Here is a 15,630-nt window from a genome sequence, read left to right as displayed (position 1 = left end):
TGCTAAAAAAGTGCAGATTCTCAGGTTTCTCAGAGGAAAACCTCTGATAGATATCCCAGACCCTTTGCTTAATGTTCAGGTTTTCCTGTCCAGGCTTCTTCATTTATTTCAGGCTAAAGTAAATGAAAAAAGCAGCAGTCCTCCAGGGATCCTGTAACCACAACCTTAAATAAATTGTGATGCAGCAGTTCCCAGTGGTGAAAACTGAATCTGTGGATAAAAGCAAAGGGATGGGCACCTTCATCCCAACAGCACGGGCATGGAATGGCAAGCTCTGGGCCCACACCTGGCTGGGGGACAGGGGCACAACAAGGAGGTCCTAATGGGGGGATTATCCAAGCCAACAACATCAGTTTGCTTGGGACAGGGCCAGGTATCAGAGGTGGCTCCTCCTGCCTAGGGTTTGGGTCTCCAGAGGGCTGCTGCAGATTGTTGTGGCCTCTTGATGAGCAGCACTCTTGGTGTTGTTTTTCTCCCTTTTCTTCACTGGCTGCTTCCCTGCCTTCAGAGCTCTGCAGCCACCTCCAAGTGATGGTGGCACAAATGCCCAGAGCTGTGTTCCTTCTCCTGGAAAGAGAAATCTCATCCCTCTGGCACCCAGTGCTGGATGAAGCAGATTTGCAGGGTGTCCTTGGGTGTTCCTCTGAGCTGGTGACAAAGGAAACCAACCAGGAGGTGCTAATAAAAGAGGAGGAACCTGTCTGCAGCAGGAAGCTTTTAGAAGTAGGATTTTAAGGGGTGAAAAGTCCATTTCTGATTGACTTGCTGTAACAGTCCCTGGCAAGCCTGTGTTTATAGATCCTACTCCCCCTCCTTGTTTACATCAGGTTCATCTGAGCTTTGCACCTTGCATATGAAAGTATCTTCAAAATTTGCCAACATCCCTGAAACTTGTGCTTTAAGCTACTTTTTTTTTAAGTAGCATTTTTTTTCAATTAAAAATGTCCACCTTTATGTGCTTATTGCTTTTGGTGGGTTTCTGATGTGCAATTTCAAAACCACTGCTCCTTTGCTACTCATAGCTGCTGTTCTATGGCAGCAAAACTGGGCAGTACAGAGAAATTGGCTGCATCCTACCTTGGGTTTGAAATGGTGAATATGGTCAATAAACCAGAATTAACCATTCAGCCTTTTTATGAAGATTTAGCACCATGGCTTTTGAAGGGATGGAGTCTCGTACCTCCCTTCTCATGTCAAAAGAACCAGGTTCCATTTCTCCTCTGGACAATGCATGAAAATTACCATGTTGGTCTTGTCTTGAGTTGGGGTTTGAAGATCCATCTTGTCCCCAGCTGTAAAAGCCTTTGAGAGGCAGGAGCTGGGACTCCTGGCTGTGAGGACATCACCAGCCTGGGAGGGGAGGCAGCAGATGCCGAGCTGCCCACGGTGCTCCCAGGGAATTCAGGTGCTGCAGATGCTTTTTCTGTGACCAAGCCAATGAAGGAAGGCAGAGAGGGCTGCATGGCCTTTGTGCATGCTACAAATGCACTTTTCCTTTCCTTTCCTTTTTTCCCTTCCTTTCCTTTTTTCCCTTCCTTTCCTTTTTTCCCTTCCTTTCCTTTTTTCCCTTCCTTTCCTTTTTTCCCTTCCTTTCCTTTTTTCCCTTCCTTTCCCTTTTTCCCTTCCTTTCCCTTTTTCCCTTCCTTTCCCTTTTTCCCTTCCTTTCCCTTTTTCCCTTCCTTTCCCTTTTTCCCTTCCTTTCCCTTTTTCCCTTCCTTTCCCTTTTTCCCTTCCTTTCCCTTTTTCCCTTCCTTTCCCTTTTTCCCTTCCTTTCCCTTTTTCCCTTCCTTTCCCTTTTTCCCTTCCTTTCCCTTTTTCCCTTCCTTTCCCTTTTTCCCTTCCTTTCCCTTTTTCCCTTCCTTTCCCTTTTTCCCTTCCTTTCCCTTTTTCCCTTCCTTTCCCTTTTTCCCTTCCTTTCCCTTTTTCCCTTCCTTTCCCTTTTTCCCTTCCTTTCCCTTTTTCCCTTCCTTTCCCTTTTTCCCTTCCTTTCCCTTTTTCCCTTCCTTTCCCTTTTTCCCTTCCTTTCCCTTTTTCCCTTCCTTTCCCTTTTTCCCTTCCTTTCCCTTTTTCCCTTCCTTTCCCTTTTTCCCTTCCTTTCCCTTTTTCCCTTCCTTTCCCTTTTTCCCTTCCTTTCCCTTTTTCCCTTCCTTTCCCTTTTTCCCTTCCTTTCCCTTTTTCCCTTCCTTTCCCTTTTTCCCTTCCTTTCCCTTTTTCCCTTCCTTTCCCTTTTTCCTCAACAGCTGCATTTGCTGTGTATGCTTGGGGTGGATAGGAGCTCTCATTTGAAACTTATTGCTGTTCTGTCTGGTAAAGAATAAGGTTTTCCTTATTCTTTCTTGTCTCCCCCCTCTATCTTCACCTGATATCTACAGGAGTGAGCCAGGCTACTCAATGTTTGAGAGCTGAAGGTGTAATCTAAACAAGGGAGAAGCTTGCTGAGGTCCTTAAAGCCATATTGCAGGCAGGTACTTGGCTAATCTTAGATGGGCTTTGATGTCAGCATTTCAAAAAAGGTCCTAAGGGTCCCTTTTCCTTTTCACCATTACTACAATAAAAGAGAAAATATAGAAGAGGACTTTAGAGATGGAACAAAAGCCTGTAATTGAAGTGCTTTTCCAGGTGCCAGATGCGAGTGCAGCAACACCTGGAAATTCAATCTGAAGGGACTCAGTCAGATTAAAAGGTTGCAGGCACTTGCAGGATTTTGCCATCACTGATTCAATGAGTATCTTCTATAAAATAGTTCTTAAAAACTGAGGTGGTGTCAGTGTGATGCTGGATGGTCAGAAATGGGAGTTCAACTCTGCTCTTCCCACCTTTTTGGGGGGATGGCTCTTCCTGGGACTGCTAAGCCTTTTTCTGCCCTACAAGTAGGTCCCCTCCCAAGCCCTGATCCAGGCTGTTGCTAAATTGAATAAACTTGACTGAAAGTACAAATGGAGGCACCTGACCTGAAGGATCCTGACATTTACAGCTCATGGCACCTGCAGCTCCCCCAGAAATTGGTGGGAAAGCCCCACACTCCTCTCCCTGCAACACCAACACAGCTTCCTTGGAAACCAAAACAGAGACAATTTAGGAAAAATATTGTCCATGTAAGGGGTAGGATCTCAGCTGCTAGTGAGATGTAACTGAGAAAATGTACTGACATGTTTTTACTGCTCTTTGGAGAAGAGTGGGGAAATGTCTTCCCTATTCCCTTCTTTTTTTGTCTGTGCTGTCCCATTTCATAGTGGGAACTTGGGGCAAGTAGTGACAGGACAAGAGAGCATGGCCTGAAGTTGTGCCAGAGGAGGTTTGGGTTGGATATCAGAAAGCAATTCCTCCTGGAGAGGGTGATGAGCCATTGGAATGGAGTGCCCAGGGAAGTGGTGGAGTCACCATCCCTGGAGGTATCTAAGGAAAGGCTGGATGTGCCACTTAGTGCCATGGTGTAGCCAAAGTGGTGGCTGGACTTGATCTTAGAGGTTTTTTCCAGCCTCAATAATTCTGTTATTCCATGAACAGAAGATGAGCAGAGCCTTTGCTCCAGGTCCATGGTCCTGCTGTTATATTTGGCAGCCTAGGATGAGGAGGGTAAGGAGGTGCCATGTAGGACAAAGGAGGTTCTGCTTTTTCACATGTAGTACTGTCTGAGTAAGGGTTGGTCTGTTGGTTTCTGTTGTTGGTGGTGCCAAATTTGGGAGGTGGCAGCTTCCCAGAACATCAGAGCATGCTGGTGCTCCTGGGTCTGTGAATGTTACCTCCTTCAGTGTGCTGTTGGGAACAAGTGTTTAGCTCATCACCAGGGGAAAAACTGCTTTATTCTGGTGGAAACTGAGCTGTATGGTTGTCCTGACCTAAACTTGGCATCCATCACCTGCTTCTCAAAACAGCAAAGCCCTGTCTCCTGGGGGAAAGCAAACGTGTTTCAGGTGTTGGAAGACAGGGAATGAAGGTGAGTCTGGAGATGGAAAAGCAACAGCTCTTCAGAGACCATAAATGCTTTCTGGTTTGGTGCTGAGTGGCTGGGGAGCCCTGGTAACTAATGAGCCAGTATTTGGATGCAGTCCTGGCTGCTCATGTAGCATCAGCTGCCTGGGACCTAGCTGCTCAGTGAAGGTTTGGTTTCTGTCCCCAGATGAGCATGTTCACATCAGGAAGCAGAAGCAGAACTCGTGCTGGCTGGCAGAGCAGCCTGGCCATCTGCCTGCCCAGGGAACACAGGCTGGGGATGCTGGTTCTGCTGCTGAGCAGGCTGAGTGGGGAGGTCAAGCTGGCACTGAATTTGCTTGAATTCAAATTTTTTAAAATTAATTTGCACCCTGAGAGGTGGGGATGGGGGGAAATGTGATTGATCGAGGTAGAAGTGAAGCCCTGGCTCCAGAATGAGGAGGTCAGTGGAGACTGGGAAAGGGTAAACTTTGCCCAGTTGACAAACTAAGTTCTAGTGTGTTGAAACCAAGACCTTTCTGCCTGCAGGAAATACCAGGAGTTCAGAAGGTTTCTTCCTGTCCAGCATGGCCCAGGAGCCCCATTCTGAGCTGAGGTCTTAGGGCCAGTGGTATCTGTGTGATGGGGCTGCAGGTTCAGGTGCCAGGACCTCTCTGCTGTCCCTACATCCATATCTGTGCCAGAGGAACACCCTGCATGGGATAAGCTTATTCCCATGGCCTTGGGAATAAGGTCAGTTGTTACTGGCTCCCTTTATTTCAGGTGATGCTCACTGCAACTGAGGTGCTTATTAGCTGGAGGGGAAGGTGGGAACATCCTTGTACATCCATTAGAGTATGGAGAAGAGGTTTTGAGCCAAGCAAACGTGTCTGTGGCTTGCCTGTTTCCAGTGAACTCATGGCATTTCTTCCAGATGTGCTCCTAAAATCCATCTGGGAAAACGAGTGAATCGTTTCTCATCAGGCTACAAGAATTTCAGAACTCCTCTCCAGGGTTCCTTCAACACTCTTCTGCTCACATCTTAATTTCCTGTAACAGCCCTAATCTGCTTCCCATGGATGCCCATGGGAGCCTTGTTATCGACCTCTACTGGAAAAAGAATTGTTTCCCTCCCTCATTAGAGCTGCTATTAACTCCATGGCTCTTGTCTGGCTCCATCAGAGGGGCCATTAGCATAACAGGTCAGAGAAAGGGAGCTCTGTCAGTGCCCCTTGAGGGTGCCCCCATGGTGATGGACCAGGCTGGCAGCTGGGCAAGAAGCTGGTCCAGTTCTCTGCTCTGGGAGTAAGGACATCCCTCACCTGGCATTTAAACCTTCCTCCTTCAGCCTGGCATTTAGACCTTCAGCCTTCACCAGAATTTAAACCCCACATCTGGAAAGAGAAATAAGGGTAGGGGCCAGGTTGGAAACTTCCTCTGAGTGCTTTTCTTTAATTGTCTGCTCCTGGAAGGGCCTCTGGATGCTCTGTAGTTTGTTACCTGTGTGGTCTCTGTAGGCAGAGCAGGTGGGGAAAAGAGATGCTGGATTTTCCTTGGAGCTTGCCTTGCTCTTTTTCCTTCCCAGAGCTCCCAGGCACCAGAACCAGGGTGAGCTGCCAACTGGACCAGTGCTCTCCCTCCTGCAGGGGCATTTCCCAGCACACTGAAGTCCATCTTCCTCTCCAGCACTGGGAATTCCTGAACTTCAGGCCAGATCTCCAACTGAGTTGGTGCAGAAAATAGAAAAATAGTGGAGTTCCCACATACTTGTTCTAGGAATAAGCCACAGGTCCAACAAGGAAGATCCTGGGTACCTGTGGCACCTGCAAACCCCATAGGAGTTTGAGCTACCTAATCTTGATGCTTGTAGGACCAGAGGGAGGTATGGCACAGGCTTGTCTAGGACATAGACTGGAAGGTGCTGGAGAGGATGGTGCCCTCCAGAGAGATCCATTCCTTCTTGAAAGGCAGCCCCTTCCCTCCTTGACTGGAGAAGAAGAGGAGAATGTTGGTTCTTCTGTGCCCATCCTTTTGTGAAAAAAGGGAAAAAAAGAGTTCCAGGTATACCCACCCAGGGCACTTGGCCTGAGAGCAGCACTGGGGTAGGATTGTAGCTAAAATCTGACTTGTTGTTACAGACCTTGTTGCCTGATGTCTGCCTTGGATGTTTTCTTGTGGCCACAAGGAGTAAAGGGGATAAGGAAAATAAGCTGCTGTGCTGGGCAGCACATATTCTTCAATCCTGATGGATCAAAAGCATCAAACTTCATTTTGGATAAAGGAGAACTTGATGATGTGCTTTTGGGGAAAAAAAAAAAAAAAAAAAAGTAAGAGAAAATGAGCTTAGAGAAGTACTCATAGTTCTGCACATGGCCAGTGTGCAGAGCCTGCTAAGAGCCATGAAGATCTGTCATTCCATTTGTATGGATTATGCTAATCCATGAATTTGTAACCCATGGGACCTGGCCATGCTGGGCTAGAGAAGCACAGAATTATCAGCCCCTGCTTTGTGATGTGTTAGTACATGGCTTGTGGCTGTTTTCCTAACCCCAGTAGGACCTTTCTGTTAAGGTGCTGCTGCCCTCCAACAGTTTGGGTTCTGGCTGATAACACCAATTTTTTTTTTTTTGGGAGCATAGTCTCAATTGTACATTTAGAAGGCAGGGAAAAACCTTACAACTCTTTAAACTTAAGGGACAGCATAATTAGGGGTTTATTTAAATATAATTCAGGAATTCATAATCTTAAACAGTGGTGTTGGTTATGCAAATGCCAGAAATCCTAAAAATCACTGATCATGGTTTACTTTACTCACCTTTGAGGATAAGCCCAGCCCAGGTTCATCTATTTGACTTCTGAATTTTCTCATTTTCTGGCTTAAAGCTGCAGTTTCAGGGTCCCATAGGGGATGGCTCAGCCCAGGCTGCTCACTGGCATTTTACCTTTTGAATCCCTTTTCTCCTTCTGAGCTTTGACAGCTGCTTAGAGATCCCTGACAGGACCTTTTTTAAAATGTTTTAGCTGAAGTAACTTGTTAATGCCTCTGCTGGGACAGAGGGAACACTTTTTATATGTTCATGCAATCCTGAAAAAAATTACAGAGACTATTGAGGGATGTGACTACATAAATATTCACCTGCAACCTGTGCTCAAAGGAGGTTGTGGCCAAGTTGGGACACCTTAAACATTATTTTGAAAGATAAATATAAAAATTATAAGCCTCCAGGGTTCAGGGCATGAGTTAAAGCAGCTGACCCTTCTCCTAAGCTGCTGAGCATCCTCCAAACCTCCTGCAACTGAGGGTGCTGGAGGGGTTTGTGATGTGAAGACCCAAGAGCTGTAGTGTTGAACACTTCATGTTTAACTGGGGAAGAGCAGGGAGATAACATCAGCTCAGTGTCTGGATTATGTTTTGTTTTAGAATTTGCATTAGTATGGGGATTTGTTGGACCTTGGATCTATTCAATGCATTTTCTTGCACAAAGACAAGCAAGGCAGCTGAGTTGTGTTGCAGAGTGAGTTTTATGCCCCAGCCTTTCTGTAAAGTATTTCTCCTCTGTTGGGAGAAAAACACATAAAATGCATTTTCCAGCTCTTGGGAGCAGGGAAATAGCAACATAGTCATGGAGGGGCAGCAAGCCTGAAGTGCCATTTGGGAAGTGTTGGAACAGCAATAAATGAATTTCTTAACTACAACTGCATGTGAACTGCTAACCTGGTGTGACTGCTTCCTGCCACACGAAGCACTTTTAAAAATGCTTCAGCATGGGATCCTGCCACCTGCAATGAGATGGAGGCATCTTCACTGTGGTATTTCCCTCAGCAAGCTTCTTGTGTTGCTCTAGAAATGTGGATGGAAGGCCCTCAGCAGCCTCCTCAGGCTCCCCTAAGGTCCTTTGTCAGATCAAAGGGCAGGAGCCAATCCATCCCATGTCTTGATCCCAGTCTTGATCCCAGACACCAGCTCTTCGGAGGCAATGCTTGTGGTGAAGGGTGTGGGAGGAGGGCAGAGTTGTCTCTATGGTTCTATGCATATTGATCTTTAGATTCTGGTTTGCTCCAGGACAGTCAATGTTCTCCTCTGTCCTTACGAGATTTAAAAGTACCTTCCCAAAATTAAAAATTCCCCTCGTTTTAGTCACCTGGTGCATTTGCACTGGGCAGAAGGCAGTGCCTGGTCCTCAGTGCTCTCCATCCACTGCAGGCCAGAGAGGTAAGAGGAGCACTGAGACTTTCTCAAACCAGGAGAACTTTATTAAGAAATCTGCAAGCTGGAAATGGGGAGGAGGGGAATATGGCACTAAGGGTGAGACACAAGACCCTTGACATGGCTACCAAGTCCAAACAGGCTCACAGCCCCTACAACTCTCACAGAGCTGCTTGTAACCTGCTTAATCAGCATCTGACACAGGTAGGGATGTGCCAGAGCTCTCATGAAAAACATATTTGGTGTCTTGGAGTGTGTCTGGGATGTACCAGTGGAGTGATTTCTGACTTTCTCTTGGTTCTGCCACATCCCAACCCAGAGCACCCTGTCCCCATGTGCCTGGCAGCTCTGCAGCACCCTGGGGCTGGGCAGCCTGGGTGAGCTGGAGTGCAGGAGGCAGCCTGGGCATCCAGGGTGTGCTCAGCCACTGCCTGCATCCTCCCTGGCACAGGAACCACAGCATCCAGATGTTCAAAAAGGGGATGCAGACCTACTTCTGCTGGCTAATGACTGTGTCAGAATGGGTTAATTTGCCCCCACCATGATGAAAGCAGAGGCTTGCATGTGCAGGACAGAGCCAAAGGGCTGAGAGGTGGGGAAGGAGAAAACCACCCTGAGGATTAACTGGGAATAGTGTCTCCAAAAGAGGGAACTGCAGGGCTGTCCAATCAGTCCTGCTTATCTTGCCCTCACCTGGATAATCCCTGCACTGAATTCTACCCAAAACATGTCATACATCTCTGTGATGTGAGCTGGTGTCTGGCAATCTCTGCATTCACTTCAGTTTGGAGGGTCAGGGGGGGAATAATCCTTCCCTTTCCCTCTCAGGGTGAAGCTTCTGAAGCCAGTGGTGAAAAGGGTGAGCACCTTACTCCTGCCCCTGAGCAGGTGGCACAAAGGGATTCTTTAATACCTTGGAGGGGCAGCTGTGCCCACCTGGCAAAAGGTGAGGGACTCTTTTTCCTTTGGATTAGCTCCCAACTTTGGCACAGGTTGTTTTTTTCTCTTGGTCAGTGAACCCAAGTGAAGGAAGCTGTTGAGTTTTTTTTATGCTAGGCTTGCAAGACTGCAGATCCTGTGAAGGAGAAAGAAATTACTGCTCTTGGTTGGGCAGAAAGCACAAAATTTCTTCCACACAAAATTGTCTGGTGTGAATAATATTGCTGCTGGGGTGGGAGAAGGTGGTGGCTGAACTTCTTATCTCACCTGCTCTTTTCACCAAGGTCTTGTGGGGGGGTTTGTGTGTTTTCTTTTGGTGTAATTATTATTACTAATTCACATAGTGCAAGGAATGGGACACACACAAACTTCTGCCCTGTTTTTCTGTTGACTTAGTGATCCAAGATATGGACCACTGTGGGCAGGCATTACATATGAACTTGTAACCAAATATCATGATAAGTTTATTGAGAAGATGGGTCTGTGCCCCTTTGTGACTGTCTATTTAATTAGGCTAAAGATAGATCCTACTTTGGAAAGATAAATACCTTTTTTCTTCCTAAATGATCTTTAGCATTGCTGGCTTCAATTTTATTCCCTTATTGTGGATAAAAATGAGGACTGCACCTTTCCTTTTCCTTTTTAAATGCTGTGCAGCAGCATTACATTAGAACAACTCCCACACCCTTTGCAAAAGGGATTTTGCCTCAGCTGGAGGGAAAATGTTCAGAGCATATTTCACCTCTCATCTGAAAAGAAAAAAAAAACCCAAAAAACAGCAAAGTAGTATTTTCCTCAGCAAATCCACTGATGGCAGCACTGCCACCCTGGAATGCACGATGGGCTCTGAGGTCTTGCAAGCCCTTACATAGAGGGACCCATGAAATAAGCTCTGCTAAACTGTGCCCTGTGGAAGGATTTGCATCTCCTGCCTCACTGAATGACAAGTGCCAGCCTCATGGGTAATTTGTAGAAGTTTTGCAGTGTCTGGCCTGAGTTTTCTGTTTACTGCAAGAAGAGCAAGTTCCCCTCACCCTCTGAAAACTTCACATCCATCACTGAGCTGGAGGAGCTCCACTTCTCCAATGTCTGCCTCCTGGGGCAAAGTCTCAGTGCTGAATGTCTTCATTCCTGTTACTTTATGAGCAAGGGAATAGATTCACTAAGAGGACTTTCTTCTGCCAGTCCCAAAGGCAAGGGACACACGAGGGACCCAGCAGAGTTCAGATGCTGCAGGGATGTGGTTGCAGACCTTGAAGCTCTTTATCTGTTGTCATCTTAGGTCAAGCTTGCTTAAAGCAGCTCAGCTGCTACTCCAAAAGGGGCAGTAAATTGTTCTTTGTGCTTAAATCTTATGTTTGGGTCAGTGCTCCTTGTAAAGATGCAGTTGAGAAATGAAATGCAGCTACTGGCCTCCATTACCAGCATCCTGTGTGAGTATCTGTCTCATCTCAGGTTTCCCTAACATTTTAAGAGCAGAATTTGGGACCCGTGTCAGTAGCAAGCCTCTTGCCTCAATTTTATTCCTGGTGTCACTTTGTCACTCTCCTTGGAGAACTCTACATGATCCTGCTGGGCTGCAATGTTCCCTCCAGCAAAACCTCTTAAAGGATTACCAGGACTTGTGATTAGAAGTGTGAGGGAACACTTGGCAGACCTGAGACTCTCAACAAAGCTGTGCCATTTGCTTTCTGGGGCCTTTTCTTTTTTTTTTTTTAGCTTATTTATATTTGAAAGCTGTCAGATTGCCTGTCAGGCCTGGAAGGGCAGGAGGGGTTTTGCTTTGAGACCCAATGTTTAGTATGGGAGAGGGTGGGGTGGGGATGTGTGTACCCAGGTGTAGGTGAAGCTTTCCTTCTGACAGCCATTGGTACAGTCTTACACCATGTCCCCTGCTCCAGAGGCTGTGTATCTGCAAGGAGAAACTCTGAAGAAGGTGGCAGGGTCTCCAGAGAGCATCAGTAGGTGGAAAGAGCAGCTGAAAATCATTGTCAAGCTCTCAGAGAGTGGTTGGGGCTCTGCAAGTTGGAGCTGGACTCAGCCATGTGAGTGGTGATGGCCAAAACTCAATCCAAGTGCTTCCCACCTTGAGACCTTCTCCAGAGCAACCCGTGTGAGCTGCAGCAAAACTTTGAGTCATTCTTTTACCCAAAAATCTCATGGAGGAGGTTGTTTCATGTCTTGGTGAGACAACATTAGCACCGTAACCTCTTATGGTTCAACCCCCAGAGTCTGGGGCTTGAAGTGCTGGTGTTCAGTGTTTAAAAAAGCACAAGTGCAAAGTACTTTTTTCATCCCAGCATTACTGAAGCAAGACTGAATAGAAAGTTCAGGATAGACAGAGTTGCCATTCAGCATGTGATGTTTTTATAGTCAAGATGTTGGTAAAAGAGTGTGTAAAACAGCAGTGTGCCCAGGTGGCCAAGAAGGCCAATGGCATCCTGGGCTGGCTCAGGAACAGCGTGGCCAGCAGGTCCAGGGAAGGGATTCTGCCCCTGTGCTCAGCCCTGGGGAGGCCACAGCTTGAGTCCTGTGTCCAGTTCTGGGCCCCTCAGCTCAGGAAGGAGATTGAGGTGCTGGAGCAGGTCCAGAGAAGAGCAAGGAGGCTGGGAAGGGATCCAGCACAAGTCCTGTGAGGAAGGGCTGAGGGAGCTGGGGGTGTTGAGGCTGGAGAAGAGGAGGCTCAGGGGAGACCTCATCACTCTCTACAACTCCCTGAAAGGAGGTTGGAGCCAGGGGGGGGTTGGGCTCTTTTCCCAGGCAACTCTCAGCAAGACAAGAGGGCACAAGAGATCTCAAGTTGTGCCAGGGGAGGGTTAGGTTGGACATTAGGAAGAAATTCTTTGCAGAGAGGGTGCTCAGCCATTGGAATGGGCTGCCCAGGGAGGGGTGGATTCTCCATCCCTGGAGGTTTTTAAGAAGAGCCTGGATGTGGCACTCAGTGCCATGGGCTGGGAACCACAGTGGATTAAGGGTTGGACTTGATGATCTCAGAGGTCCCTTCCAATCCAGCCAATTCTATGATTCTATTCTATGATAAAAATTACTAGGGGCTTGGATTTATATCTGGAAAATTCTTCATGTGCTTTAAAGCCCTGAGGATCAGGGTCCTTCACCCTTTCATCTCCCTGCTGAGCAGCACCACTGAATACTTGAGATGGGTTGGAATTGCCTATCAAGTATGAGAGATTCCCTTTTTCTGTTTCTCTGAATCCCTTCCCAACTGAGGAAACCCCACTGGCCCAAGAGGTTAACTCTAAGGACAGTGAGGTGCAGAAAAACTCTGAGCTGAGCTTCAGGGAGGCTGGATGTGGAACCAGATTCTGGCATTCATTTTTGTTGTGTGTCCAGGCAGATGAGTTTTCTGTGCCCTTGCAATGAGGGGAAAGAAGGGTGTTGAATGTGGTACTGGAGCTTGTAACCCCCTGCAAAAAAACTCCCCTGAGCATCCCTGTGCAGTGCCAACAGGGCCAGGCAGCTCTTCCTCCTCCAACTGAACTGCCTGCCCCAAAAATCTCCTTTAACCAGTGGAACCAACCTCTCTTGGCTACCTGCTGGTGTTTTGTCAGTGTTTTTGCAGTGATAGATTTGTAGATGCTTTGGATGTGAAGTTAGAGACAAACAAATAGCTCTGCCCTGTGCCTGGCAGATGTGTGCAGGATGGCTGGGGACAATTTCCTCTGGGGTCACCTCTGGGGATCTCCAATCCCTGAGGGCCAGGCCTGCCTCACCTGAGCAGCAGGATCTGGGCAGAAAGGGACCCAAAGTTGTTGGGGTGAATTGACCTTATCAGTGTCTGTGGCCTTATCAATGTCTGTGACCTTATCAATATCTCTGAATATTATGGCAGCTGTCAGGAAGATGGGGTTCAGACTCTTTTCAATGACAGGAAAAGGAGCAATGGGCCCAACCAGGATCACAGGAAGCTCAATTTAAACATCAGGAAAGACTTCTTTCCTGTGAGGGTGACAGAGCACTGGCACAGGTTGCCCAGGGGGGTTGTGGACTCTGGGGACATCCAAAGCCCTCCTGGATCCCATCCTGTGTACTGGGCAGCTCTGATGATCTCTGGGCTGGATGATGATCTCCAGAGGTCCCTTCCAACTTGGTGATCCTGTTGTTTCCCCTGGATTGAGTGTGTGAAGAGGTGAGATCCTGGCCCTGACCTGCAGGGTGCTGAGGGTGAGGATGGTCACAGCCACCAGGGGCTGGGAGCTGAGCTGCCAACCCATGGCAGAGGGAGGATGAGATGCAGGGAGATGAGATCTGAAATGAAAAGCTGTGTTTGTGTGTGTGGGAAATCCTTGAATTCCAGGATGAAGTTTGGGCCTTTCTTTCAAACCTGTGTGCTGTTTAGGAGGTGCAGAAACCGTATGTCTGAGGTGGTAAAGGGATGAATGTAGAACATGGGTCTGCCTGAGCCTTTATCCAGGAGTGGAGGGAAGGATGAGCAGCCTGGGACTCCTGGACATGAGGCATCAGCCAACTTTGCTTTGGGCTCTGTAGGGGATTATCTGTACCCAGGAATTGGGATTATTTTCTCCTCTTGATTTGAGCCTTAGAATGAAATGCTCCCTCATAATAAATGGTCCAATAACTATCTTTAGAGTTTTAAAGTTAACACTAAGCTTTAGAAGCAAAACCTGAGGCTTACCAACATATTTTGTGAAAGATAAGCAGGCTCTGTTACTAATTTACAGAGAAAGTGAATAAAGAAATCCCTGAGTGCTTGTTCCCCTGGCCTCAATGTATCTTCTGGGCTAAAACTTTCTACAGCTGGAGAACTAAGGCTGCAGAAGAGGAGACATTAACCAGGCCTGGTAATATATTTATTTTTCAGGAGACAACAATGCTGCTTTTTTTTTTTTTTTTTTTTTTCCACTACAGATCTTTATTTTAATAGGATTATTAAGCATTGACATTTAAACAGACCCAATCAATATTACATTTCCAATTCAGGATAATAAAAAACATGCACAGTAAAAAGAAGGAAATCAAGCTGGTGATGCTTTACTGTTCCCATGTCATAATCAGGGCTCATTCCTGTGCTGGATGAGCTGCTGTGTTTTTGCTGCCTTCTGTTCTCAATCCTAGGGAGAAGTTTCAAGGAGAATTGGGGGCTTGGGGACAGCTGTAGCACAAATTCACTCAAAGAATTTGGGGCACTTGATGGGAAGACAAAGAAGAAATGTTTCCCGTCAGGATTAATGGAGAGAGATTGGCTTCATTTGCTCCAGCTCATTATGGAAAATTAGCAATGACAAATCACATATGGCTGTGAGAGGCAAAGTGCTCTTTTCACCTTTTCCTTCTCATTTAATGAAAGCAAGAGGCAATAGGCTGATGAAATGCCAGGACAAGCAGTGCCTGATGGCTACAGTGCTGGTTGGGTTTTTTTTGGGTTTTCTTCTTGTGCAGAGGATGCAGTGATGTGGAGCAAATGGCACAGCACCAGGGCTGTGGGGCTGCCTCAGCTCCCTGCTACTGAGTCTGGATCCAGCATAGAACCACAGAAGGGTTTGGGTTGGAAGAAACCTTAAAAATATCCAGGTCCAACCCCCTGCATGGGCAGGGTCACCTCCCACCAGCCCAGGTTGCTCCAAGCCCCATCCAACCTGGACTTGAGCACTTCCAGGGATGGGGCAGCCACAGCCTCCTTGGGCAACCTGGGCCAGGGTCTCACCACCCTGATAGTAAAGAATTTTTTCCAAATATCCAACTTAAATCTACCCTCCTCCAGTTTGAAACCATTGCCTCTCACTCCATGGCCATGGACAAAGTCCCTCCCCAGCTTTCCTGGAGCCCCTTCAGATACTGGGAGGTCACTGTAAGGGATCCCTGGAGCCTTCTCCAGGCTGAACAACCCCAACTTTCAGTCTGTCCTCATAGGAGAGGTGCTCCAGCCCTCTGATCATCCTTGTGTCCCAGCTCTAGATTCATTCCAGCAGGTCCATGAAATGTGCCCTCAGCCCTCCTCAAACTGCCTGTCCCTGGGAGGGAGGAAATTTGCTTCAAAACCTTAGGCTTCTCCCTAGCCAGGCTCTGAACCTTCTGTAACACCTTCAGTCTTGCCATCCCAGGAAAGGTTTACCCTGAGCCCTTCCTTTACCCTTCACTTGCCCTTCTGAGCTCAGGGCAAGAGCAGAGAGCAGGTAAATGGGGTTTTTCCAGGCTGCAGGCACCCAGCTGCCCTGCCCTCCAATTCCACCTCTGCATCTAAACAACAGTTTATCAAAACAGTTCTTACTGTGCCTTTTTTTGTGGGTTGGCTTTGGTTTGGTTTTTTTGTGTGTGTGTGTGGTTTTTTGGGTTGGTTTTGGTTTGTTTTTTTTTTTGTGGTGGTTTGTTTTTTGTTTTTTTGTTGGCTTGGTTTTTTTTAAGCTGTTCAGGAAAATTGCTCTATTTAAGGTACAGCCCTGTGACTGTTCCTCAGTGCCATACATTGTGGTGTTCTCTGAGTTAAGTGCATTACACCTGGGGTGCAGGAGGGACTTCTTCACCAGTGCTGGAAAAAAAAATTATAATCCCAAGCTTGCTTTAACTTTGAGAGGCAGTTTCTTGCTCCATTGGTC

This window comes from Heliangelus exortis, chromosome 3, assembly GCF_036169615.1.
Source record: "Heliangelus exortis chromosome 3, bHelExo1.hap1, whole genome shotgun sequence".
NCBI lineage: Eukaryota > Metazoa > Chordata > Aves > Apodiformes > Trochilidae > Heliangelus > Heliangelus exortis.
This window is presented reverse-complemented; position numbering follows the sequence as displayed.